We start from the raw sequence: 26,059 nt of genomic DNA, 5'->3' as shown, positions 1-26,059 counted from the left end.
AATCCATGAAATTACACATTGCACTTTGTTTAAGTCGATTAGTGGAGCGTGTGTGGTTAACTGGCACACTAACTCGTATTTAACAAGGTAGGCAAAGGGTAACTTAATGTTTATCATAGTATCGATGGAGCGCGTGTGGTTAACCGGCACATCGATTGAGGGGTAATTTATTAAGGGTACCAAGTAATTTGCATGGTTACTTCACACCTTGTTTTGTGATCCTCGGCATCCCAGTCACAAAACCTGAAGGGCACACTCGAGATTGAAACATGCCATTGAACAGTTCAATGAATCTCAAAGATCTAGGAGTTTCAAAACCAATTAAAACCTAATAATACATTTTGTTTATCTTGGTGGAAATTGGTGAATCGTCATTCACCTACCTTCAAATTGTTTTATAGCTTGGATTACGGCATACCTCTTCTAAGTTATAAAATATTTTGTTGGGTCCTAGCCTTAATATTTCATATTGGGTGTCATATTAAGGACTTTAAAATCAACTATCTTGAATATCTCCCAAAACATGTCTGGTTTAGACATTTATGATCTTCCCAAATCTCCTGAAACTAGCTTTCCTAAATGAAGATGATATTCCAATGGAAATCATGCTTCTTTCTCCTCCTCCAATTATTCTCCCTAACCCACAAGTTCTTGAAAAGTTTAAGATCACTCAAGCCCTATTGGCAAGGCAAGGTATAGGTGTGATCACATCTTGGAGATGTAGTCACATATTGACAAGCCGGGAGAGAAGGGTGTCAAAGTCTTGAGAAAGTTGTAGGTTTAACTACTTTCTAAGTCACATAGTGAGTTCTTTTGGAACACCTATGAAACAGACTATGACAAGACCCTTAATGATCTTATCTATTTGTTAAGATCAACTTCCTCAAAACTTGATGGACATTGACAATAGTGACACAGGAAATCCAGAAAAGCATTCTCTTCCCAATGGAAAGGGATCGGCCATAGTCAACTCGGTTGAACAAATGGTAAAGAGAAAAGCTAAGTCTGTGACAGTCCCGTGTACCATTATCAAAGGGTCCATATGTTTATATTGCCAAAGGAAGGGTTATTAGTTGCGAAGCTGCCTAATTTACCTAAGGATGTTAAAGTCAATAAGTTTGACTCTACTTCAGGTAAAGTCCACTATCTAACTCTGTTAAGTTTCTATTCTGAGATTCCTGATACATGATGTGACTGGGTCACATGGTAATGTTTTAAGAATCAAAGAAAAGTAAAGGAACTTAAAGAAAGAATATGCTGAATCTGATCGCATAGATGGATTTCTATCACGTAGTTGGAAAAAAAAATCGTATTCTTGAGCTAATTCTTAGGAGTTATGAGATATTGCTAAGGAATAGATAACAACAAGTTTTCATATGGGTTGTAAGGATAAGTTTTTCCGCATAGTTTTAAAATAAAAGGAAAATTTTTGATTTTATTTATTTTAAAATATCCTTACAATGGCATTTGAGGAAAAATTGTTGCTTATATAATTCCATTAATAACAAGAGTGGAAATATGAAATTGATTCTTTCATTTGTGGTAATGTCTAAATTTACCAAATAAGGAAAGATTCTCGTCACCCAAGTCTCAAGTGGACCGGGACTTGGAATCGTGCAAGTTGTATAGCATGATGAATGAGAACTTCCAAGTATGGGAAAAATTAAGACTAATTACTTGTTCACATGGATGTGTGAGTCAAGTAATGGACTAAGGGATCGAGTACATAGTCATGTGCACTGATTTAGTCCACCACAAAAGATTGATAAGACTATTGGTCATAGTTTACTAAAGCTCAGTAAATATGATTATACTTACAAGCTTAAGTGTAACTCTGAGACATTGGAAAAGGTTCCAATGTAAGGCAGAGCGAATAAGAAGAATCAAATTAGGCAGAAGGATAAAAGTTTCTCAAATCTGAAAAGATGGGAGAGTACTTTAGTATCAGTTTTATGATCATCTTAATGATTAAGAAACCATATCAAAATTAGTTCTCTAAGGAAGTCTTAGTTCATTCTTATGACTAAGAAGAAGGGATCTTGAATTGTTGAAATGGTTAAATCAAGAAGATGAGTCATACTTCGTTCCAATACAAGTCTTAGAGTCATACTCCAAGATTGTAACTTGAGTGACATGTGTTAAGGAAGGTTTAAAACACTTGTCAAATGTAAGAATAAAAGTTTTCTACTCTTGTACATTTGAAATTGGTAAGTTGTGATGTTTTGGATAAAACAAAGAACAACTTAGGCCAATTGTGTGAAGTGTTTGTCTTGGTTAGAATCCACACTATCTCTTGGATGTTTGACAAGGGAGTCTTATAGGTCAAGAGGATAGTGGGAGTCTTAAAGGTCTTGAAAGTCTCAAGAACTAATCAAGAATGAAACCTGAAGTTCCTCACTAGCACACAACTTGAGGTTTATAACCTATCGTGTTGACATATTCTGTGCCCATTCCAGTTAAAGTTGCCTTTGCAGTTGAGTTCTTAGATTTCTCAATTGGTTGCACAACAACTTGGAAGCAATGGCAGACCCTTGAGCTGCCAGGTGGCAAGAAATTAAGATTGAGTTCAGTCCATATGAGTTTGGATTTGTCATTATCCTTGTCTTGTGACTATGGTTATGACAATTCACATGGATAAGAACACATACACCATTAAATATAAGTGTCATAATGTTTCTCTCCGATTCATGAAAATGATGGTGAGGAAATACTTTCACTAAGTAGATTTTAGTTAGGTAGCAATTGTGATATTTGCATTCTCAAAGTCGTTAGTGGAGCGTGTGTGGTTTACCGGCACACTAACCTGGACATGTGAGAAGTGGCAAAAAGGTCTAACCATTATGATTACGGCATCCCTCTTCATAATTGTTCAGACACACAAGTGTGCTATCTAAGGGAAGGTGTATGTTTTTTTATAATGTCTTATCAAAACAATCTAGTATCAGAAATCTGAACTTTGGTAAGAAAGTCAATAAAGTATTGATTTCTAGAAGTCGAGCTTTCTGAGTACATGTCAAAGCTAGTGGGAGCATAAGTGTTATGCTAATAATCATCATGTTAGTGGGAGCATGATAATTATGATAAAGATTGCAAGTTAGCAATGTTAATTATAGAAAACAAAAAGGCTTCAATTGAGAAAAAGTTGTTTTGCTATAATTAAGGGAGAGGAAATTATACTTCATCTCAAATCTATCAGCTTAGATCGTGAGGTTTTAATCATTTAGTCAAGGAAATATACGTGAATTTCATGTTGGAATGGCTCAACATAAGGAAATTCTGTATATGGGTCCATTATTTGCATTCTTAAAATTCGATTATGATTACGGCATCCCTTTTCATAATCTGAATTATGAGAACTTGGCAAATACAAAATGGAAATGTTATAGCAAAAGACTGGTTTAGTCTTTATGTGAGACATCATGAATTGTGTCCCATATGCTTCGGATATAGGATCGATTACATGTGCTATATTCATCCTTTCTAAAAGTTTCCAAAATGTCTGGGGCATTAAGAAGGGAAAAGGTTTAGAACTGGATATGACTAAAAGGATTAAACAATTGTCGAGGATAATCTAAGGTTTACCAAAGATTGGTTGCTCAAGGACAATTGGAAGTATAGTGATAATTCTGGAAGGACCATATTGACATAATCTGTATGGAGGCAACTCTTGTTCAGAAGTGATAAGTCAAAATGGAATCTGGAGATGTTTCAAAGTCAGAAATTTCAATCTGTGTAAGATTAATGAAACTTAATGCAAGAAGGATGTTTCCAAGGAGTTGATCTCCTTTGGAATACTCTGTAATGATTGTTGCCAAGTCTTTGTGAATTTGTGCATAATCGTTACAAGAGGATCAATGCATATAAGTTTAGAATCTAACAGATTTCAGTAAATGACATGAATTTGGAATTCTTGTATTTACAGTAAGGATTTGGGAGTGTGAAAAGAGAATCATTGAAGTTATGTTCAATTGATCTAGTTCACAAAGTAAAGATCATAGACAAACATAGTATGCATACTTGGTGTATGGCATGACTAGTGTTTAGAAAACATAGTGTACATGCTTGGAGCATGGGACAACTATTGTTTTTAAATTCAAGAATAAAGTTGATAGCTAAAACAGTATATAATGAATAATGTGTAATCATATGGTGATAAATAGAAGGTGTTTTATTTATGTTCATAGGTTTTGATACCATATTGGATTTAGTTATTATTGTGTTTCACTTTGTATGTTTTAACTTCCCGAATAAACTAGGTTATTCTTCCGGAATGACTAAGTTATTCAAACCATCCACAGTCGGTCATATGTTGGAAGTAGATATGAATTAAGACTGTCATGGGTTGGCTTGTAGAGGTCTAAGGTGTTAGACAAAGGGCTACAACACTCATGAGTGCTCATAAGTTCTGAGTATTGGATTCAACCCGCGCTCATTGGAATCACTTCATGGATTTTATCACGAGTGATCATGAGATGATAATATCTTATATTCTTCAAACCTAGAGATATGAGTTGTTACTATGAGTTGATAGTACATTGATTGCACAAAACCACATTTGGTAACTCGGTGCTATAAAACGTGCCTTTGTGTATGATTCAACAATTAATAGAACAAGCCATATGAGTCGAAGTTTATCCATTCCTTTTACCTTCGGGATAAAAGCGATATCTGTGGGCCCCTCGATGATTTGATGATGACAAATGGAAGTACTCGGCCGGGCCAAGACTGATTTGATTTGTTCAATTAGTCAGTCGTCATAAATCGGAAATCGGGAAACAACAAATGTACAGAGAGAATGATTATAATCCATGTCTCAGTCCATATGATATCTAGAATGGAGGAATATATGATCCCTTATCTAATGGACAAGTCATTGACAAGATCAGAGTTCATCTACAAGGTAAGAGTTCCTACGATTGCTAGTTGGTTCCTGAAGTCATACGCAATAATAGTTTTAGACTTATCCAAGTGGGAGAATGTTGGATTAATGTCTAAGTCCATAACTATAATTGGTAAGACTTGACCCGACCCTGCATGGTCCATTTGGGTTGCATGGCATCATGCACTTGGATAGACTATAATGAGAGAAATAAGACACTTACGGTTATTAATATATTATAAGTTCTAGTATATTAATAATAAGAATAATGAGATTATTTAATTAGTATTGATCAAGAATCAATCTAGGATTAATTAAGTGATCAAAAGAAGACTAATTAAATATATGGGTTGATTGTGTAAATCATCCATACTTGTATAGTGGGCTAATGCTCCATGGATTATCTAGTTGGGCCAAAACCCATATGATGCTCCATGGATGCTCCATGGTGTATTTTGAACCCATGGATCCAAGGAAATGGAAAGCCATGACAATTAAGAGTTTACCCTAATTGTAACACTATATAAAGATCACATTCTTGGGAAAAATTGGCCACTAGTATTATGCTAGAGAGGGCTAGCCGATTTCATGAAGTGTAGAATTCTCTCAAGTTATTCCAAGTGTATTTGGTGTTGTGTGAACCATTTGAGGTGTCACACTTGGGGCACTAGGCACTCAATCTTCATGAAGACATTCTACATCAAAGAGGTATGTATTCTATCTTGTTATATTGATAGTTTTGTATGCTAGATTAGGATAATACCTTGGATGTTCATATTTGCATGTATAATAGAGAAAACATAGATCCAAGGTATTTAGGGTTGCATGTACACTTAGGAGTGTTAGAATGCTCATAACCCAACATTTCTAACTTTGAAACATTTCCAGATTCCATTTTGACTATCACTTCTAAACAAGAGTTGCCTGTTTATAGATTATGTCAATATGGTCCTTCCAGAGTTATCACTATACTTCCAACTGTCCTTGAGCAACAAATATTTGGTAAACCTTATATTTTCCTCAACAATTATTTAATCCTTTTAGTCATATCCAATTCTAGACCTTTTCCCTTGTTAATGCCCCAAGCATTTGGAAAATTTTAGAAAGGATGAATATAGCAGATGTAATCGATCCTATATCCAAAGCATATGGGATACGATTCATGATGTCTCACGTAAAGACTAAACTAGTCTTTTGCTATAACATTTCCATTTCTATTTGTCGAGTTCTTATAATTCAAATTATTAAAAGGGATGCCGTAATCATAATCGAATTTGAGAACGCAAATAATAGACCCATATACAAAATTTCCTTATGTTGAGCCATTCCAACATGCAATTCATATATATATATATATATATATATATATATATATATATATATATATATATATATATAATTTCCTTATAGCAAAACAACTCTTTCCCAATTGAAACTTTTTGTTTTCTATAATTAACATTGCTAACTTGCAATACTTATCATAATTATCATGCTCCCACTAACATGATGATTAGTGGCATAACACATATACTCCCACTAGCTTTGACATGTACTTAGATATCAGCTGGACTTCTAGAAATCAATACTTTATTGACTTTGTTACCAAAGTTCAGATTTCTGATACTAGATTGCTTTGATAAAACTTTATCATAATCATACACCTTCTGGTAGATAGCTCACAGGTGTGTCTAAACAATTTTTAAGAACTATGAAAAGGGATGTCGTAATCATAGTCTTGATTGTTTAGACCTTTGCCACTTCTCACAAGTCCATGTTAGTGTGCCGGTAAACCACAAACGCTCCACTAACGACTTTGAGAATGCAAATATCACAATTGCTATCTAGCTAAAATCTACTTAGTGAAAGTGTTTCCTCACCATCATTTTCATGAATCAGAGAGAAACCTTATGGCATTTAGATTTAATAGTGTATGTGTTATTATCCATGTGAATTATCAAAACCATAGTCATAAGACAAGGACAATGACAAATTCAAACTCATATGGACTAAACTCAATCTTAATTTCTTGCCATCTGGCAGCTCAAGGGCCTGCCATTGCTTCCAAGTTGTTGTGCAACCAATTGAGAAATCTAAGAACTCATATGCAAAGCCAAATTTAATTGGAATGGGCACATAATATGTCAACAGGATGGGTTAGAAACCTTAATTCGTGTGCTAATGAAAAACTTCAGGTTTTATTCTTGATTAGTTCTTGAGACTTTCAAGATCTTAAAGACTCCCACTGTCCTCTTGACATATAAGACTCTTTTGTCAAATATTCAAGAGATATTGTGGATTCTAATGAAGACAAACACTTCACACAATTGGCCTTAGCTGGTCTTTGTGTTATCCAAAACATAACAATTTACCAATTTCAAATCTACAAGAGTAGAAAACTTTTACTCTTACATTTGACAAGTGTTTTAAACGTTCTCTAAGACATGTCACTCAAGTTACAATCTTGGAGTATGACTCTAAGACTTGTATTGGAACGAAGTATGACTCATCTTCTTGATTTAACCATTCCAGTAATTCAAGTTTCCTCTTCTTAGTCATAAGGATGCTCTAAGATGACCTTAGAGGATCAATTGTCATATGGTATCTTAATCATTAAGAAGATCATAAACATGATACTAGAGTACTCTTCCATCTTTTTAGATTTGAGACACTTTTATATTTATGCCTAAGTTGATTCTTCTTATTCGCTCTGCCATACATTGGATCCTTTTCTAATGTCTCAGAATTACACTTAAGCTTGTAAGTATAACCATATTTACTGAGTTTTAGTAAATTATGACGAATAATTTTATCGATATTTTGTGGTGGACTTGACCAATGCACAAGAAAGTGTACTCGATCCCTTAGTCCTTCACTTGACTCGCATGTACATGTGAACAAGGAACTAGTCTTAATTTTCCAAAGATGAAAAAATTGTAATTCATCATGCTATACAACTTGCATGATTCCAAGTTCCGGTCCAATTGAAACTTGGGTGATGAGGATCTTTCCTTATTTGGTAAATTTAGACATTACCCCAAATAAAAGAATCAATTTCATATTTCCACTCTTCCTATTAATGGAATCATATAAGCAACAACTTTTTCACAAATACCATTGTAAGGATACATAAAATAAATAAAATCAAAAAATTTCCTTTTATTTTTATAAACATTGCGGAAAAACGTATCCTTACAATCCATATGAAAACTTGTTGTTATCTATTCCTAAGCAATATCTCCTAAGAAATAGCTCAAGAATCCGATCTTCAAACTATGCGATAGAAATCCATCTACGCGATCAGATTCAACATATTCTTTCTTTAAGTTTCTTCACTTTTCTTTTATTCTTAAAACATCACCATGTGACCCAGTCACATCATATATCAAGAGTCTCAGAGTAGAAACTTAGAAGAGTTAGATAGTGGACTTTACCTGAAGTTGATTCAAACTTACTGACTTTAACACCCTTAGGTAAATTGCCAGCTTCACAACCAATGCCCCTTCCTTTGGTAATTTATCACATTGATGCTTTGGTAATGGAACATAGGACTATCACAGACTTAGCCTTTCTCTTTACCATTTTTTCAACCGAGTTGACTATGGCCGATCCCTTTCCATTGGGAAGAGAGTGCTTTATTAGATATCCAATGTCATTATTGTCAATGTCCACAAGTTTTAGGAAGTTGATATTAACAAATAGATAAGATCATTAGGGGTCTTGTCATAGTCTGTTTCATAGGAGTCCCAAAGTAACTCACTATGTGATTTAGAAAGTAGTTGAGCCAACAACTTTCTCAAGACTTTGACACCCAACACTCCTGGTTTTTCAATATGTGACTATATCTCCAAGATGTGATCACACATAGACCTTTGCTTGCCAATAGGGCTTGAGTGACCTTAAACTTTTCAAGAACTTGTGGGTTAAGGAGAATAATTGGAGGAGTTGAAAGAAGTATGATTTCCATGGGACATCATCTTCATTTAGGAAAGCTTGTTTCAAGAGATTTGGGAGTATCATAAATGTCTAAAGCAGACATCTTTTATGGAGATATTCAAGATAGTTGATTTAAAGTTCTTAATATGACACCCAATATGAAATATTAAGGCTAGGACCCCACGCAATACTTTTATAACTTGAAGGTAGGTGAATGATGATTCACCAATCCAAGCTATAAAATATTTGAAGGTAGGTGAATGGCGATTCATCAATTTCCACTATTATAAACGAAATGTATTATTAGGTTTTAATTGGTTTTGAAACTCCTAGATTCTTTTGAGATTGATTGAACTATTTAATGACATGTTTCAATCTCGAGTGTGCCCTTCAGGTTTTGTGACTGGAATGCCGAGGATTACAAAACAAGGTGTGAAGTAACCATGCAAATATAATGGGTACCCTTAATATTTACCCCTTAATCAATGTGTCGGTTAACCACACACGCTCCACCGATACTATGATAAATATTAAGTTACCCTTTGCATACCTTGTTAATTCTAGGTTAGTGTGCCGGTTAACCACACATGCTCCACTAACCGACTTAAACAAAGTGCAAAGCCTAATTTCATGAATTAGCACCTTATTCACTTTTTCCTAAGTAACTAAGACTGGGTATATATAAAAGGTTTAGTTACTTAGTATTTATCATTAATACTTTTAATGAAAGGAGAATTATACTCCTTGTCCTACCTATTTGGCTAACGACCCTCCCCCTGTCAAGGAAGCGGTGGGTGAGCGTGGACACCCATTAAACTGCCCTTTTGTATACCCCCCTTATAGACCGACTTCGTGAATGAGGCCTACTAATGGTAAGACTAACTTGATCTTATAAATATATATAAATATTATTAACTTATAATATTATAAAGTATAAGGTTTAAATTTTAACTTTTAAAATTCTAAGGGCTAACTGGGAATTAAAGTATTCATAAGTGAAAACTTTTCAAATTCCAAAACTTGAGGCCAAGTTTTGAAACTATTCAAAATTAATTAATTCCATAACTTATGTGTTTAAAGTAGTTTTAAATAAAAGACTCTTCAAGTTCCATAACTTGAGGACATGTTATGGACGACTGTAAACTAATAAAAGAATATACATTTTCTTTATTTTGTAACTTATGGAATTAATTAAGGTTATACATTTTGTTACTTAATGAAGTGACTCTTGAACCTCCATAACTTGAGGACAAGACTGTTCATTTTTGTAACCATTGCTAACTTTTATGAGTTTTATGAACGTTAAATGTAACTTTTAATATAACTTAAGGACTAGTCACAAAAACACATTTTAGAATCAACTCTTAGATTAAAATGGATTGAAAACACATAATCAATTAACTTTTCTATTAATCTAAGCGACTTATAAAAACCGGATAATTCAAATCAGACTTTTTCATGTAATTAGTCTAATCACTAAACTAACACAAAACATGAATCTATTATCAATTATCTTTGAAATTGGATTAGCATGAACATTACCACATCAAAAACAAGTTTATAAGTCCAAAAACAGCTTAAGGTAATGTTCCTAGTCCATTTCAAGCTAAAAAAAACTCGAAAATATGTTGTCTGGGACTCCTACTCATCGAGTGCATGAACCTAATCGACGAGTAGGATGATTTTCTTCATGGACTCGGCAAGTTCATCAGTGGACTCGGCGAGTCCAGTGCCCAGAAAAGCCAGAAAATCGATTTTTTCAGCATTTTTCAACAATTTGCATCAAGTATAATTGAAAACAAGCCTAGGATCTGATACCACTATTGGGTTTTGAGCATTCTAACACTTCTAAGTGTACATGCAACCCTAAAAACCTTGGATCTATGTTTTCTGTATTACACATGCAAATATGAACTTTCCAAGGTATTAATTCTAAATAGCATAATAACATTGATTCAAATGAATATATCAAGTTATAATTACGTACCTCTTTGATGTAGATTATCTTCATGAAGCTTGAGTTATTAATTCCCCAAGTGTGACACCTCAAATGGTTTCCACAACACCAAATACACTTGGAATAGATTGAGAGAACGTACAAACTTCATGAAATCGGCTAGCCCTTTCTATTGCCCATAGTGGCCGATTTTTTGAGCCATGGGATTCTTTTATATGATGGCTATTAGGGTACACCATGTAACTCATAACTTTACCAATTCCTTATGCTCTATGGATTTTAACCTGCATGGGTCACCCCATGGACTTAGTTGAACATTAGGAGTCTTGGATCAGAAGCCCACATATAGAAGAATTAATGATATACACAATCAACCCATATATTTAATTAGTCTCCTTTTTATCACTTAATTAATTTCAAATTAATTCTTGATCAATACTAATTAAATAACCTTATTAATATATTAGAAATTATAATATATTAACAAACCTTAAGTGTTTTTTCTCTCATTATAGTCTATCCAAATGCATGATGCCATGCAACCCAAATGGAACATGCTGGGTTGGGTCAAGTCTCACCAATTATAGTTATGGACTTAGAGATTAATCCAACAAATTAAGGGGTATGAACTCACCTGCAGTGAGTGGATCGGATGGAAGTGTCAGACAAGTGTTTGGTGTCAAGTGAAGACTTAAACACACACAATGATCCTAATAACATATTGATACATATGTGTATATATAATTAGTGATCATAACACTAATTAGACAAGTATACACATTCTAAGGCGTGGAAAACACTTTGGTCAAAGTGTTAGGATGCCATTGGGTTGCAACAAAGGAGTATAAGGCCTTGTAAGTGAGTTTATGATCCATAGACCATACTTGTTAGAGTTTACGGCCCAGGGAGTTTACACCTAGCCGTAAACTCTCAAATGAATAACCAAATGAGGCTTAAAGGTAAGGTGTCTTATATGGTTAAGTGTTCCAAGGCTTAAGCAAGAGGCTAGGTGGGTTTAAGGTCCAAGAATGACCTTAGATTATGTTTAAGGCCTAGGGACCACTTCCTCATGAGTTTACGGCCGTAAAATCATGGTATGAACTACCATTTCATGTCTTGAAGTCCCTAGTTCAATGGTGTAAGGTTCTATACTAAGTTGCAAGGCTTGGTAAGGTGTTACGGTGGATTTTTCCCCACTAAAAGGGTTTTACGGCCCAAGATCATGTCTTGGCCGTAGAATCCTTCGATCATTTGATTCTTTATGTTTTCTAATCCCTAAACATGTTAAACCTAGTGTACAATGCGTTAGAACAAGAGTACTAACAATCTACGAGCTTCAACGGTCGTTTTTGGTCAAGAACACTAGTGTGTGTTCTTGGTGTTCTTGGTGAAACTTGAAGATCTACACAAATGAAGTGATTTTACGGATCAAATCATGTAGGATCACTTGTTTATGTATGATATAACCTAGTTAGGACAAGGAACTTAAGAGATTTGAAGATCGGGATGATACTTGAAAGGATTTCAGCCAAGGGAAGGAAAGGAATGAATTAATGACTAAGATATCATCATATAAGGGGGAGTTTATGGCCCACATGGAGTTTACGGCCGTAAAATCCATTATGGTGGCCGTTAACTCCTTTTCAAAGGTTTTCAGACTTATTCGTTATGCTGTAACTTCAACCGATAAACCTCGACACTTATCCCCTACGTGTACAAGGCTCAGAACGCTGAAATAAACTCCTAATTGTGCTAAAAGATAACAACAATGAGTTTGACTTTTAATGAAGTTTTTGATTGTACAGGATACAAATTTTTGGATTGTCACATCATCCCCCCGTTAGAGGGAATTTCGTCCTGAAATTAGAATTTAAGTAACAGAGTAGGCATGAATAATCGAGCAAGGAGATGGGGATACTTCCTATTTGATTGATTCTCATGCTCCCAAGTTAATTCAGGTCCTCGGTTGGCATTCCAAAGAACTTTCACTAATGGGAAGCAACTTTCCTTTGTTCACATGACCTCTCGGTCCATGGTCACTATGGTTCTTTCACGAAGGTGAGGTTCTTTTTGATCTTGATCTCGTTGAGTGGGATTACCAGAGTCCTGACGGAAAGGTACTTCATCAAGTTCGAGTCATGGAGGGTAATATGTACGTTACTAAGTTCGCGGTGTAGGTTAAGTCGTGGATGCTTCTTTGCTCTTTCTTACTACATGAGTAGGTAAGTAAGTCATCTATAAGAATAATGATGAACTGATCTAAGTAAGAATGGCATACCCTATTCATTAAGTTCTTGAATACTATGGGCGTATTGGTCTTATTCGAGGGGTATCTCTACGGACTCGTAGTGTCCCTATCGAGTTTGGAAGATTGTCCTTGGGAAATCCTTCACTAACACTTGTAACTGGTGATATTCGGATCTCAGGTCTATTTCTAAAAGGTAAATAGTTCCTTACGGTTGGTCAACCAATTCATCTATGCGAGGCAGAGGTAATGATTTCTAATGGAAATATTGTTGAGGTCTCTGAAGTCGATGAACCTACGAAACAATTCGTCTTTCTGCTTGAAGAACAAGATCAGAGCTCTCCAAGGTGAGAAGCTTGGTCTTTCCATTCCATTTCTGCGTAGTTCGTTAAGTTGTCCGGATGGTTCTTATATCTCCGTGGACGTTAGACTGTAGGCTGATCTGGTTACAGGAGCAATATTGGGCTCTAAGTTTGTTCGCATGACGATGCGATTACTAGTAGTCTTGGGCAGTCTCCGTCCTGAAGTTCATATTAGAAGTCGTACATGGTTAATCAATATGAGTCGTATATAATTAAGATTCAAAAGGTAGTCGAATAAATGATTCTTCTTTAAGCTCACATCCCAACGAGGAAAAGAAGTTAATGTGGAATCATGAATTCTAAACCTTTGGAACCTTGATTATATACTACCCCTGTGTATACCTTCTTCAGTAATAGATCAACCGTAACGGTCCTTGGTTTGAACTTGATGTACTGTACGAGTGATACTTCGACGAGATTTGCTGAGTTTTCTTTGAAAAAGGATAAGACACATGAGGTACTCTATGCATGAGTACTTCGGAGTTCTGAAATGACGGCTACGCTAGCAAGGCGATTTCGGAGAAAGAGATGTGCGCACGAAACTAGTATTGTGCGGATCGAATTGACTCAAGTTGTATGATAATATTGGACTTACTTGGAGGTAAAGTCATTATATTTGAACATAAAGGCGTTACAGTCAAAACACAATAGTGCAACTTTTAACAAAGTTACAGTACTTAAGATTTACAACAAGACTATTGCAGCGAACAAGGTATACTACACAAGGCAAGTATACGCAGCCCGAGGGTCCCTTAACTGACAGGATCTCGCAAAAGATAAGACTCGAGTTGCACTAGTTTTAAAACAATCTAAAAGCACAGTTAGTACTGACGATTTGAAGTGAAACAATACTATAGTAGGGTCCTTCGTTGCCTCTTTCCATTCATATGTCAAACTCCTCCTGTTCCACCATCATTCTTCTCTGTTGGCAGTCCCTCTTGAAGTGTCCCATTACGCCACATAGATGGCATATTCGAGAGATTTCGACATTGGTGGTTGAAGTAATGTGTTGGGCCTGAGTCCTGCATTAGCTGGTAGTATGTTCGTTCTTGTTGCAGTTATAGCAGTGGAACAGACGACAACTACCTAGATGATGGAAGCTGAACTTATTGCATTTTGTTAGGTTTCTGGCATACTGTCTGGCTGGCTTTAGGGGTAATTGGGATACCAGAAGGGATGGTAGTTGGAGGTACAGATGTCGTGACTGCGAAGGCTGCCACAGGTTGTTGTCTTTTGCTCGCCCCTTGGGGTGATTTGCCTTTAACTTTAGCCCAGAAATTTTATTTGTTATTCTTGGGCTTGAGATTCGGGGTGTCGTGGTGGTTTGTTACTCATTGAGGTACTTTATTGTTAGTTGAATTGGAATTGTTGTTAACAATCCCCCTAACATTCATGTTGTTAGCGTTAAGGTGAGTCAGAACAGCTGTCACGGCAATTGAGACTGCAGCTTGAAAGGTAGCTGCATCAATCTGAAGAGTTGGTGTTTGGTTGTTGGTCTGATCACTTTTCTTCGGTGACATGATTCTGTTACACGGAAAGAAAATGAATTCATGAGCGAGTATGGTTGAACCTAGATGTAGTTTGATCGTTCATGTAAGGAATATAAATATGTTCTCGTGGGTTTGACCTACATCCCTATGATGCAGTCCTAGTAAAGAGTAGAAGTAAGTTCATAGAATGGTCTCAAGACGTTTATCGTTCAAGTTGGGGTATTATTTGTTGGTGGATAATATAATCCAACCTTTAAAAGTGACTTGAAAATGATTCTGGAGTTAAATTACCCTAGTCCAAAAACTTGACGAGAGTAGGTTTCAGATAGAGTCCAATGATAGTATGATGAAAGTATTTGAACAAAGAGTGATACAGAAGTTAGTCGACTGACAATATCATCGATGTTTAGGATGTAATAAGTTTGAGAAAATTGACCTTGTAGTAGTTCTTACATCATATTCGGAGTAGAAAAGTCTTTGACAATATAAGGACCTAACTAAAAGTACTTACAGTACAAGTTAGTCACATAGAAAAGTGCTACACATAACATAGATAGGAACACGGGTCATTAAAACAAACAAGGAAAGTAAAGCATCTCTTACTTGCGACGGTCACCCCTATGGTGAACCCTTAGTTCAGCTAGTTCACGTTCCATATCAAGCAGGTATCTTTCGTACATCGTTTGGCGTACTCAGAGCTCTATGACTTCAGCTCGAGTTTCAGCTAGGTCTTGCAACAGGGTCTCATGGTTTCTATTAGATCTATCATGAGTGTGTTCAAGGCGATTGGTGAGGATGGTGTAACAGCCCGGAATTTCATGTATTACTTTAAATTAATTTGGGGAATATTTAGGGGGGGGGGGGGACTCGGCGAGTTGATGCCTGACTCGCCGAGTAGGACCACGGTCTTGGTCACAGATTCGCGACTGGACTCGACGAGTCCATTAGGGACTCGGCGAGTCGACGCTGTTCAGCTGAAACCCTAGCCGTTTTGATTCTGGATCGTATATAATGTCTTTAGGGCCGTCATGTCTCGTCTTTTGGCCGATTGAAGATAACCTAAAAGTCTGTGGGCATCTGGAGCAAGGGTGAAGGCTAGTGGAAGCTTGAAGAGGTTGCTAGGCAAGGAGAGGCAAGGTTGTGGTCAAAGGAGGATCAAGGGGATTGAGCTCTGAAAGTTGGGGACGCAGGGAAACGTTTTCCAGGTAATCCTCGGATCATTTCTGTAGTTTTGGTGTTGTACACGAATTTAGGGTTTAGGAAACCCATTTAATGATTAGTTAGGTTATAGTGTTGTTACAAGTGTTTAAATCCCAGTAATAGTATGTGTAAAGGTCCAGGAAGTCCCATATTTATATATTACGGAACCATGCGAATTACAGGAGGCAGTTGATTGACTGCATGGCGTGGACTCGCGGAGTCCAATGATCAGACTCGGCGAGTAGCTTGAAGATCCGCTTGGACTCGCCGAGTTGTTCGTCAGACTCGGCGAGTAGCCTGAAGATTTACTAGGACTCGCCGAGTTGTTCTTCAGACTCGGCGAGTAGCTTGAAGACTTACTGGGACTCGTCGAGTCGTTCTTTAGACTCGGCGAGTGGAGTCGGGGTGGCCCCGCGATTCTTTCACAAGGACCTCGTCGAGTCAAGGGGGGGGGTACTCGATGGGTAGAAAGGGAATAACAGAGATGTTGGGGAGGACGTCTAGACTTGCCGAGTCGCTTTCGCACTCGACGAGTCCGGTCAAGTTGACCGTTGACCTGTATGTAATTTCGTAGGGTCAGTGTCTGGTTTGATAAGATCATTAATAAAGGTATGTGGTATTATAGGGAGTCTACAGATTAACGGATCGAGTACGAGTAGCTCCAAGGGTTTATAGCTAGCATACTACGAGGTGAGTTTTCTCACTATACTTCACCCGGAAGGGTTTGACTGTGTGACCGGAAGGTCGTATGTGATATATGTGATTTATGCTATAACTAGAAAGGTAGATGCTATACATGCTATGTATGTTTAACCGGGCCGGAAGGCAATATGTTATGTGATAGCAGGAACAGGTATGATGTATGATATATGTGCTATGTGTGTTATGTTATATGTGCTATGCTTTGTAAATGTTATGGGCCGGAAGGCAATATACTATGGGCCGGAAGGCAATATAATACGGGCCGGAAGGCGATATGTAATGGGCCGGAAGGCAATTATGTTACGGGCCGGAAGGCAATGTTATATGGACCGGAAGGTCAGGGCCTGGAAAGGCGTATGTGTGTAAGTCGTATACTGGGGAACTCACTAAGCATTTATGCTTACTAGTTGTGTTTATGTGTTTCAGGTACTAGTGATGACCGTGGGAAGGCGCCGGCGTGACACGTACACACTGCCATGGTTGGAGATCTTGGGGATTCGTTATTTGTATTTTTGAAATGAACTTGGAATAAATACTTTTGTCGAATGATGTTGTTCTATGTTAAATGAAAAATTTATTTGAAAATTTGAGCTGTTACAATTGGTATCAGAGCCTTGGTTTGAGGGATTCGGGTGTACTTTCGGGTGCAACTGAACTCAGACCGAGGATTTGAGGAAAAATCTTTTAAAATAATAAGGACATAACATTTCATAAATGGTAAAGCGGTAAAGCAGGAACGGAGCAGTGTGTACGATCAGCCATCGCCCGAATGGTAAAGATCCCCAGAATACCTTACAATGTTATGTTATGCACTGAATTATGAATTGTTATGCATGCTAGAAGACTAGGTATACATGATAGGACTAGAACGGCCTGTTTTGTGATGCCTTAGTCTAGGGAGATTGCTTATATGAGATATTTGGTAGCGTGCAAGTAGATAGTACATACTAGAGGTTGAGTACTCATTATTCAGGGTTTGGGGAGGAAGATTTGGGACGAATACTGATACGGTGTGGTCGGTAGTATTGGGCCCGTACTACCGAAGACACCGGGTCGGTGGAAGACCCAAGTAAGAATCCCTGGATACCGGAGACTGAGTAGGGTTGCGTTATCGAGTACAAATGTACTTGATGGAGTCTCTGATAATTTTATGTTGTATTTCGGAGACATCATGGTTACGACACGCCACGGAGCGAGTTCGAGCGGTATGAGTGACGAGGAGATTCGTCAGATGATTCAGGAAGAGGTAGCTGCGGCGGTTCGGGCTGAGATCCCGGAGATGTTTGGGTCCATTAAGACCACCCTGATGGAGGAGTTTGAGGAGCGGTACGCCGCACTGACCGAAGCTGCAGTCGCTGCCGCTACCGCAGCGGTGGCCGCTGCCAGGCCGCAAGGGGGCGATTCGTTGCTCTTCCGAGAATTCAGCAACACGAAACCCCCTGAGTTCGACGGGACACAGGATCCGATTGCAGCGATGAGGTGGATCGCCGACATTGAGGGGTGCTTCTATACTTGTTCATGCCCGGAGCACCTGAGGGTACGGTTCGCCTTGAACCAGCTCCGAATGGGAGCGAAGGATTGGTGGAAGTTCGTGACGGCGAACTTCACTGTGGCGGAGATTACAGCGGTGACGTGGGAGAGGTTCACGGAGATGTTCAGGGACGAGTACGTTCCCCCGGTGGAGAGGGAGCGATTGATTCAGGAGTTCTTGACCCTTAAGCAGGGTACTGACTCCGTGGCAGTGATCACGCGGAAGTTTCATGAGAGGGCAATGTTCTGCCCTGAGCTGGTATCTACAGAGCAGTCGCGGATGAGCCGGTATTTGGGCGTTTTGAAGAGGGAGATCCGGGAGTTTGTGCCAAACTCCACCTATCGTACTTTCACTGAGCTTCAGGCGAATGCCAGGAAGCGCGAGATCGAGTTGGAGACTCAGGCGAGGGAGGAGGCCGAGTCTCGGCAGGTGGATCGGCGGCCGGCTTAGTCTCAACCGGCAGCCAAGCGGACTAAGTCCGCTGATTCGAGGATGGGAGGTCCGAAGGGCCGCACTTGCGCGAAGTGCGGCAAGAGTCACGAGGGGGTGTGTCGGGCTGGTGGTTGCTACAAGTGTGGCAAGGAAGGACACATTGCCAGGGATTGCCCTAAGGGGTTTATGGTTTGCTTTCACTGCAACCAGACAGGCCATCGGAAGGCCGAGTGTCCGCAGCTTCGTCAGGGAGCTACACCTACTACCAGGACTACTGAGACCCGACCGGCGAAGGTCGAGGCCCCGAGGGCTCGCGGGAGAGCCTTTCAGCTGACTGCGGAGGAGGTCCGTGCTGCGCCCGATGTTGTGGCAGGTATGTTATCATTCATGTGTTTACTTAAAGGTCGAAATGTTATGCTTATGTTAATGTATGTGTAGGTACTTTTCTTGTGAACTCTATGCCTGCTCTAGTGTTATTTGATTCAGGTGCGAGTAGATCGTTTGTATCGTTAGCCTTTAGTCAGCATATCGGCATTAGTCGTGAGCCGTTAAGTCGGCCGTTGAGCGTTTCTATCGCGGCCGAGAGGGTGGTTTGTGCTTCGGAGGTTCTTCGGGGATGTGTGCTAGAGATCTTCGGGGTCGCGTTTCCGATTGACCTAATTCCTATTGCGATGGGGGATGTCTGTGTCATCGTAGGCATGGACTGGTTGAGCCGATTCAGCGCCGTCATTGACTGCGAGCGTCAGCTGGTGACTATACGAGACCCTAGTGGGGGAGTTCTTACGGTATACGGCGAGGGTACCCGTTCGGGATCAGCTTTTTGTTCGGCTGCTAGGGCGAGGCAATGCATACAGCAGGGATGTAACGGTTTTGTGGCGTCTGTGATAGATACGCGGGAGACTTCCGAGAGACCGAAGACAGTGGAGGAGGTTCCAGTGGTGCGCGAGTTTTCAGATGTTTTTCCCGAGGATTTTCCGGGAGTACCTCCTGCGAGGCAAGTAGAGTTTGGTATCGATCTAGTTCCAGGGGCTGCGCCTATTGCGAAGGTGCCTTATCATCTTGCACCTCCAGAGATGCAAGAGTTGTCCTCGCAACTCCAGGAATTGTTGGGAAAGGGATTTATTCGGCCGAGTAGCTCGCCGTGGGGAGCACCGATTCTGTTCGTCAAGAAGAAGGATGGTTCACACCGGATGTGTATCGATTACCGGGAGTTGAACAAGGTGACGGTCAAGAACCGCTATCCGTTACCGAGGATCGATGATCTATTCGATCAGTTGCAAGGGGCATCTTGGTTTTCCAAGATTGATTTGAGATCAGGGTACCATCAGGTAAGAGTGCGGGATGAGGACGTCCAGAAGACAACATTTAGGACGCGGTATGGGCATTACGAGTTCGTGGTGATGCCTTTTGGGCTCACCAATGCCCCAACAGTGTTCATGGACCTCATGAACAGGGTATGCAGGCCGATGCTGGATCGGTCTGTGATTGTATTTATCAACGACATTCTGGTGTATTCGCGGTCTAGAGAGCAGCATGAGGGGCATTTGAGGGAGGTCCTTGAGGTACTGAGGTCGGAGAAGCTATATGCAAAATTCTCCAAATGTGACTTCTGGTTACGGGAGATCCAATTTCTGGGACACGTTGTTAATCAGACAGGGATATTGGTTGATCCGGCCAAGTTGGAGGTAGTGATGAGTTGGGAGGCACCGAAGTCACCTTCTGAGATCAGGAGTTTCCTTGGGTTGGCGGGGTACTATCGGAGGTTTATTAGGGATTTCTCCAAGATCGCGGTGCCGCTCACCAGATTGACCCGGAAGGGTGTTACATTTTCATGGGGACCCGAGCAGCAGACTTCCTTCGAGACACTTCGTCAAAGACTGTGCGAAGCCCCAGTATTAGCTCTCCCGGAAGGGATGGAGGACTTTGTCGTATATTGCGACGCATCGATTTCGGGACTGGGTGCAGTGTTGATGCAGAGGGGCCATGTGATAGCCTATGCATCAAGACAGCTGAAGCCTCACGAGGCGAGGTATCCCACGCATGACTTAGAGTTGGGGGCAGTAGTGTTCTCCCTCAAAATTTGGCGTCACTACCTGTACGGGGTTCGTTGTACTATATACATGGACCATAAGAGTTTAAAGTATTTGATGGATCAACCCAACCTAAATATGCGTCAGAGGAGATGGTTAGACGTGGTTAAGGATTATGACTGTGAGATCCTATACCACCCAGGCAAGGCTAATGTGGTAGCCGATGCATTGAGTCGTAGGGCCGAGAGCACCACATTGCGGGACGTATGTTTGAGATTGACGGTGATGACTCCAGTATTAGATGCTATTCGTGGGGCACAGGCTGAGGTTGTGAAATCCGGGATGCAGAAGAAGGAGCGGGTCGTTGGGTTAATTTCAGAGTTCGTTATGGATGGACGGGGACTTCTCACGTTTCAGGGTCGGATTTGGGTACCATTCGTGGGCGGTACGCGTGTTACTTTGATGGAGGAGGCTCACAGATCGAAATTCTCGATCCATCCCGGTGCTACGAAGATGTATTTGGATTTGAGAAAGGAATATTGGTGGCCTTGCATGAAGAGAGACGTCGCTTGGTTCGTTGAGAGGTGTTTGACCTGCCGTAGGGTTAAGGCCGAGCACTAGAGACCGCATGGTAAGTTGCAGCCCTTGGAGATTCCTGAGTGGAAGTGGGAATAGATCACGATGGATTTCATCACCAAATTGCCGAGGAGTCGATGCGATTTGGGTGATTGTGGATAGGTTGACAAAGAGTGCACACTTCCTTGCCATTAGCGAAAGTTCATCAGCAGAGAAGTTGGCAGAGTTATACGTGAGAGAGATAGTATCTCGGAATGGGGTACCGATCTCGATTGTTTCAGACCGCGACGTGCGTTTCACTTCCAGGTTCTGGAAGAAATTTCATGAGGAGTTGGGTACTAAACTGCATTTTAGTACCGCATACCATCCCCAGACCGACGGTCAGAGCGAGCGGACGATTCAGACATTGGAAGACATGCTTAGAGCATGTGTGTTGGACTTCGGGGGTAGCTGGGATGCGCATCTGCCGTTGGCTGAGTTTTCCTACAACAACAGCCATCATTCGAGCATTGGTATGCCACCTTTTGAGTTGTTGTATGGTAGGAGGTGTCGGACTCCCATTTGCTGGGGAGAAGTGGGACAGAGGGTGATGGGCAGTACAGAGATCGTACTTCAGACGACCGAACAGATTCAACAGGTGAGGCAGAGGTTATTGACCGCGCAGAGCCGACAGAAGAGTTACGCGGACAAACGCCGGTCCGAGCTCGAATTCCAGGTTGGCGACTTCGTTCTCCTAAAAGTTTCTCCTTGGAAAGGAGTGATTCGGTTCAGAAAGAGGGGCAAATTGGGGCCCCGGTTCATAGGTCCATTTCGTGTAGTTGCAAGGGTAGGTCGGGTAGCTTATCGGTTGGAGTTGCCAGCAGAGCTGAGTCAGATTCACAATACCTTGCACGTATCACAGTTGAGGAAGTGTATAGCCGATGAATCGGCAGTGGTTCCGTTAGAAGATATTCAGGTGGATGCGAGCCTGAATTACGCCGAGAGACCAGTAGCTATCAGGGATCGGAAGATCAAGGTTCTACGGAACAAGGAGATACCTCTGGTGTTGGTTCAGTGGTAACATCGGAAGGGATCGGAGATGACTTGGGAGCCGGAGAGTGAAATGCGGGAGCAACATCCGGAGTTATTCGCAGAATGAGACTTCGAGGGCGAAGTCTAGTTCTAGTGGGGGAGAGTTGTAACAGCCCGGAATTTCAGGTATTACTTTAAATTAATTTGGGGAATATTTAGGGGGGGGACTCGGCGAGTTGATGCCTGACTCGCCGAGTAGGACCACGGTCTTGGTCACAGATTCGCGACTGGACTCGACGAGTCCATTAGGGACTCGGCGAGTCGACGCTGTTCAGCTGAAACCCTAGCCGTTTTGATTCTGGATCGTATATAATGTCTTTAGGGCCGTCATGTCTCGTCTTTTGGCCGATTGAAGAGAACCTAAAAGTCTGTGGGCATCTGGAGCAAGGGTGAAGGCTAGTGGAAGCTTGAAGAGGTTGCTAGGCAAGGAGAGGCAAGGTTGTGGTCAAAGGAGGATCAAGGGGATTGAGCTCTGAAGGTTGGGGACGCAGGGAAACGTTTTCCAGGTAATCCTCGGATCATTTCTGTAGTTTTGGTGTTGTACACGAATTTAGGGTTTAGGAAACCCATTTAATGATTAGTTAGGTTATAGTGTTGTTACAAGTGTTTAAATCCCAGTAATAGTATGTGTAAAGGTCCAGGAAGTCCCATATTTATATATTACGGAACCATGCGAATTACAGGAGGCAGTTGATTGACTGCATGGCGTGGACTCGCCGAGTCCAATGATCAGACTCGGCGAGTAGCTTGAAGACCCGCTTGGACTTGCCGAGTTGTTCGTCAGACTCGGCGAGTAGCCTGAAGATTTACTAGGACTCGCCGAGTTGTTCTTCATACTCGGCGAGTAGCTTGAAGACTTACTGGGACTCGTCGAGTCGTTCTTTAGACTCGGCGAGTGGAGTCGGGGTGGCCCCGCGATTCTTTCACAAGGACCTCGTCGAGTCAAGGGGGGGGGGTACTCGACGGGTAGAAAGGGAATAACAGGGATGTTGGGGAGGACGTCTAGACTCGCCGAGTCGCTTTCGCACTCGACGAGTCTGGTCAAGTTGACCGTTGACCTGTATGTAATTTCGTAGGGTCAGTGTCTGGTTTGATAAGATCGTTAATAAAGGTATGTGGTATTATAGGGAGTATACAGATTAACGGATCGAGTACGAGTTGCTCCAAGGGTTTATAGCTTGCATACTACGAGGTGAGTTTTCTCACTATACTTCACCCGGAAGGGTTTGACTGTGTGACCGGAAGGTCGTATGTGATATATGTGATTTATGCTATAACTGGAAAGGTAGATGCTATACATGCTATGTATGTTTAACCGGGCCGGAAGGCAATATGTTATGTGATAGCAGGAACAGGTATGATGTATGATATATGTGCTATGTGTGTTATGTTATATGTGCTATGCTTTGTAAATGTTATGGGCCGGAAGGCAATATACTATGGGCCGGAAGGCAATATAATACGGGCCGGAAGGCGATATGTAATGGGCCGGAAGGCAATTATGTTACGGGCCAGAAGGCAATGTTATATGGACCGGAAGGTCAGGGCCTGGAAAGGCGTATGTGTGTAAGTCGTATACTGGGGAACTCACTAAGCATTTATGCTTACTAGTTGTGTTTATGTGTTTCAAGTACTAGTGATGACCGTGGGAAGGCGCCGGCGTGACACGTACACACTACCATGGTTGGAGATCTTGGGGATTTGTTATTTGTATTTTTGAAATGAACTTGGAATAAATACTTTTGTCGAATGATGTTGTTCTATTTTAAATGAAAAGTTTATTTGAAAATTTGAGCTGTTACAGATGGTATGCATTCTAGCATTAGCATTAACCTCTTCGATACGATGGAGAGCCGTCCTACCCTGAATTTCGTTTCAGGTAACTCTATGGATCAGGATTGGTAGAACTCTATCTGCTGATCTCCCTTTGTTTGTGTTGTAGGAGCTTCGGTCTCCATTAAACGACATAGGTTGATCTTGCCCTTTGCTCCATGTTTCCAAGCATTCTACCCAAGGTGGTGTTGGGCCATGAAAAGCCGGACGAGGATTAGGATTTGGAATGGGAGCTACCGGGGGTAGGTTCTCAACCTCAGGCTCGGAGATAGCATCATTCGAAAGGTCTTCAGAATGGTGATCATTCAAAGGGATTTGATGATCATCCTCTGGTTCTTCTCCAAACCATCCAACATTGCCTTGGTTCGGAAGGTACGGGTTGCCATGTGGATGGAGTCCAACCATGTTATCTACGCGATAATTGGGGTAAGAAAATAATTATTAGATGAACTATGTAGATAATTATTAGATAATCTTCATTAGTTACATCACTATTTGTAAAGTGCATAGCAGTTATATGGAATCAAAATAGGATAGGTCTTCAAATAAGTGACCTTAACTCCATATTCAAAAGGAATATGGGTAAAGCAAAAATTCACAGACTCTAAGTCTATGACATCCTAATTACATATAACCTTAGTGTATCCACTTAGAAACTATCAACAGAGTAATGAAGATCCTTTTTAGTTTTCAAGTAAGTAATTATAGTAGCACAAAATACTCCTATAGTATTTTAGACTTATGTTCTGTTATAATGTTCTCTTTGTGCTAATGTTGGTATGTTCTTAGACTTGTTGCCACATCACAACCATTATTGGGCATGCACTAATCACTCCCCAGACCAGCATATTTGATCAGGCTATGCAACTCCCAAGACTGACAATACATCCCCGAGGTTACCTGTGATATTCAACAATCGTCATTCTTTTGTTCCTATCATTGTGACACGGCTTTTAGTATGATTACACGTATGTATACTTTGTTAAATATTTTATTATCTAAAAGTATAAACTCTTGGTTAGAGTGTTTTGAATCCCATTTTATTTATAGTTAGTATATCTTTTATGGGTTGATATACTCAATTCACTATAAACAATGCTCTGATACCAATCTGTCACACCACAAAATTGAGAACGACGGAAACGTACTAGGGCAGAGGACGTCATGTAATGTATCATAACAATGTAAAGTAGTAAACAAGCAACAACATCATCCATTGCGTTAATAGTATAATTTTAAATACATGTGTGTTCTTTCATTGTATAAAACAACATAATGAATAATCAAAATAAAAGACGAGTCTTGACGGCTCCGTCTTCACAAAACTTGGTCGTCGTACCTGTCTATTTGTGACATGAGAATACAAGTTATTTTGAAAGCGAGTATCAGTAACAGAGCTGGTGAACTCATAAGTATTAATGTGTCTTTGATTTTTAAAAATGTAAAGTAAAGAGTTGTAAATATTTGGAGAAAAGTTTGAATAAGTATGAAAATGTTTGTAAGTAATTGTAAACGTTTGAAAACCCTAGAAAATCCCATATTTTCTACTATTATAAAAGTAGTCTTCTACCAAGACTCGACTATTTTGAAGGTAGTCTTCTACCAAGATCCGACGATTTTGAAACTAGTTTTCTACCAAGACCTGACTGTTTTGCAAGTAGTCTTCTACCAAGACCCGACTGTTTTGAAAGTAAGAATCACTATAAATATGACGGTTTTTCCTTGTTTAACTATTATTATAAAACTATAACCTACCTCATCTTTTATGCGTATATGTCACAATATAAAGGTAATAAGGAAAATAATCTATCTGTATCA

Source organism: Lactuca saligna, chromosome 4 (genome assembly GCF_052625555.1).
Source record: "Lactuca saligna cultivar CGN05327 chromosome 4, ASM5262555v1, whole genome shotgun sequence".
In the NCBI taxonomy this organism is placed as follows: domain Eukaryota; kingdom Viridiplantae; phylum Streptophyta; class Magnoliopsida; order Asterales; family Asteraceae; genus Lactuca; species Lactuca saligna.
Note: the sequence above shows the minus strand (reverse complement) of the source record.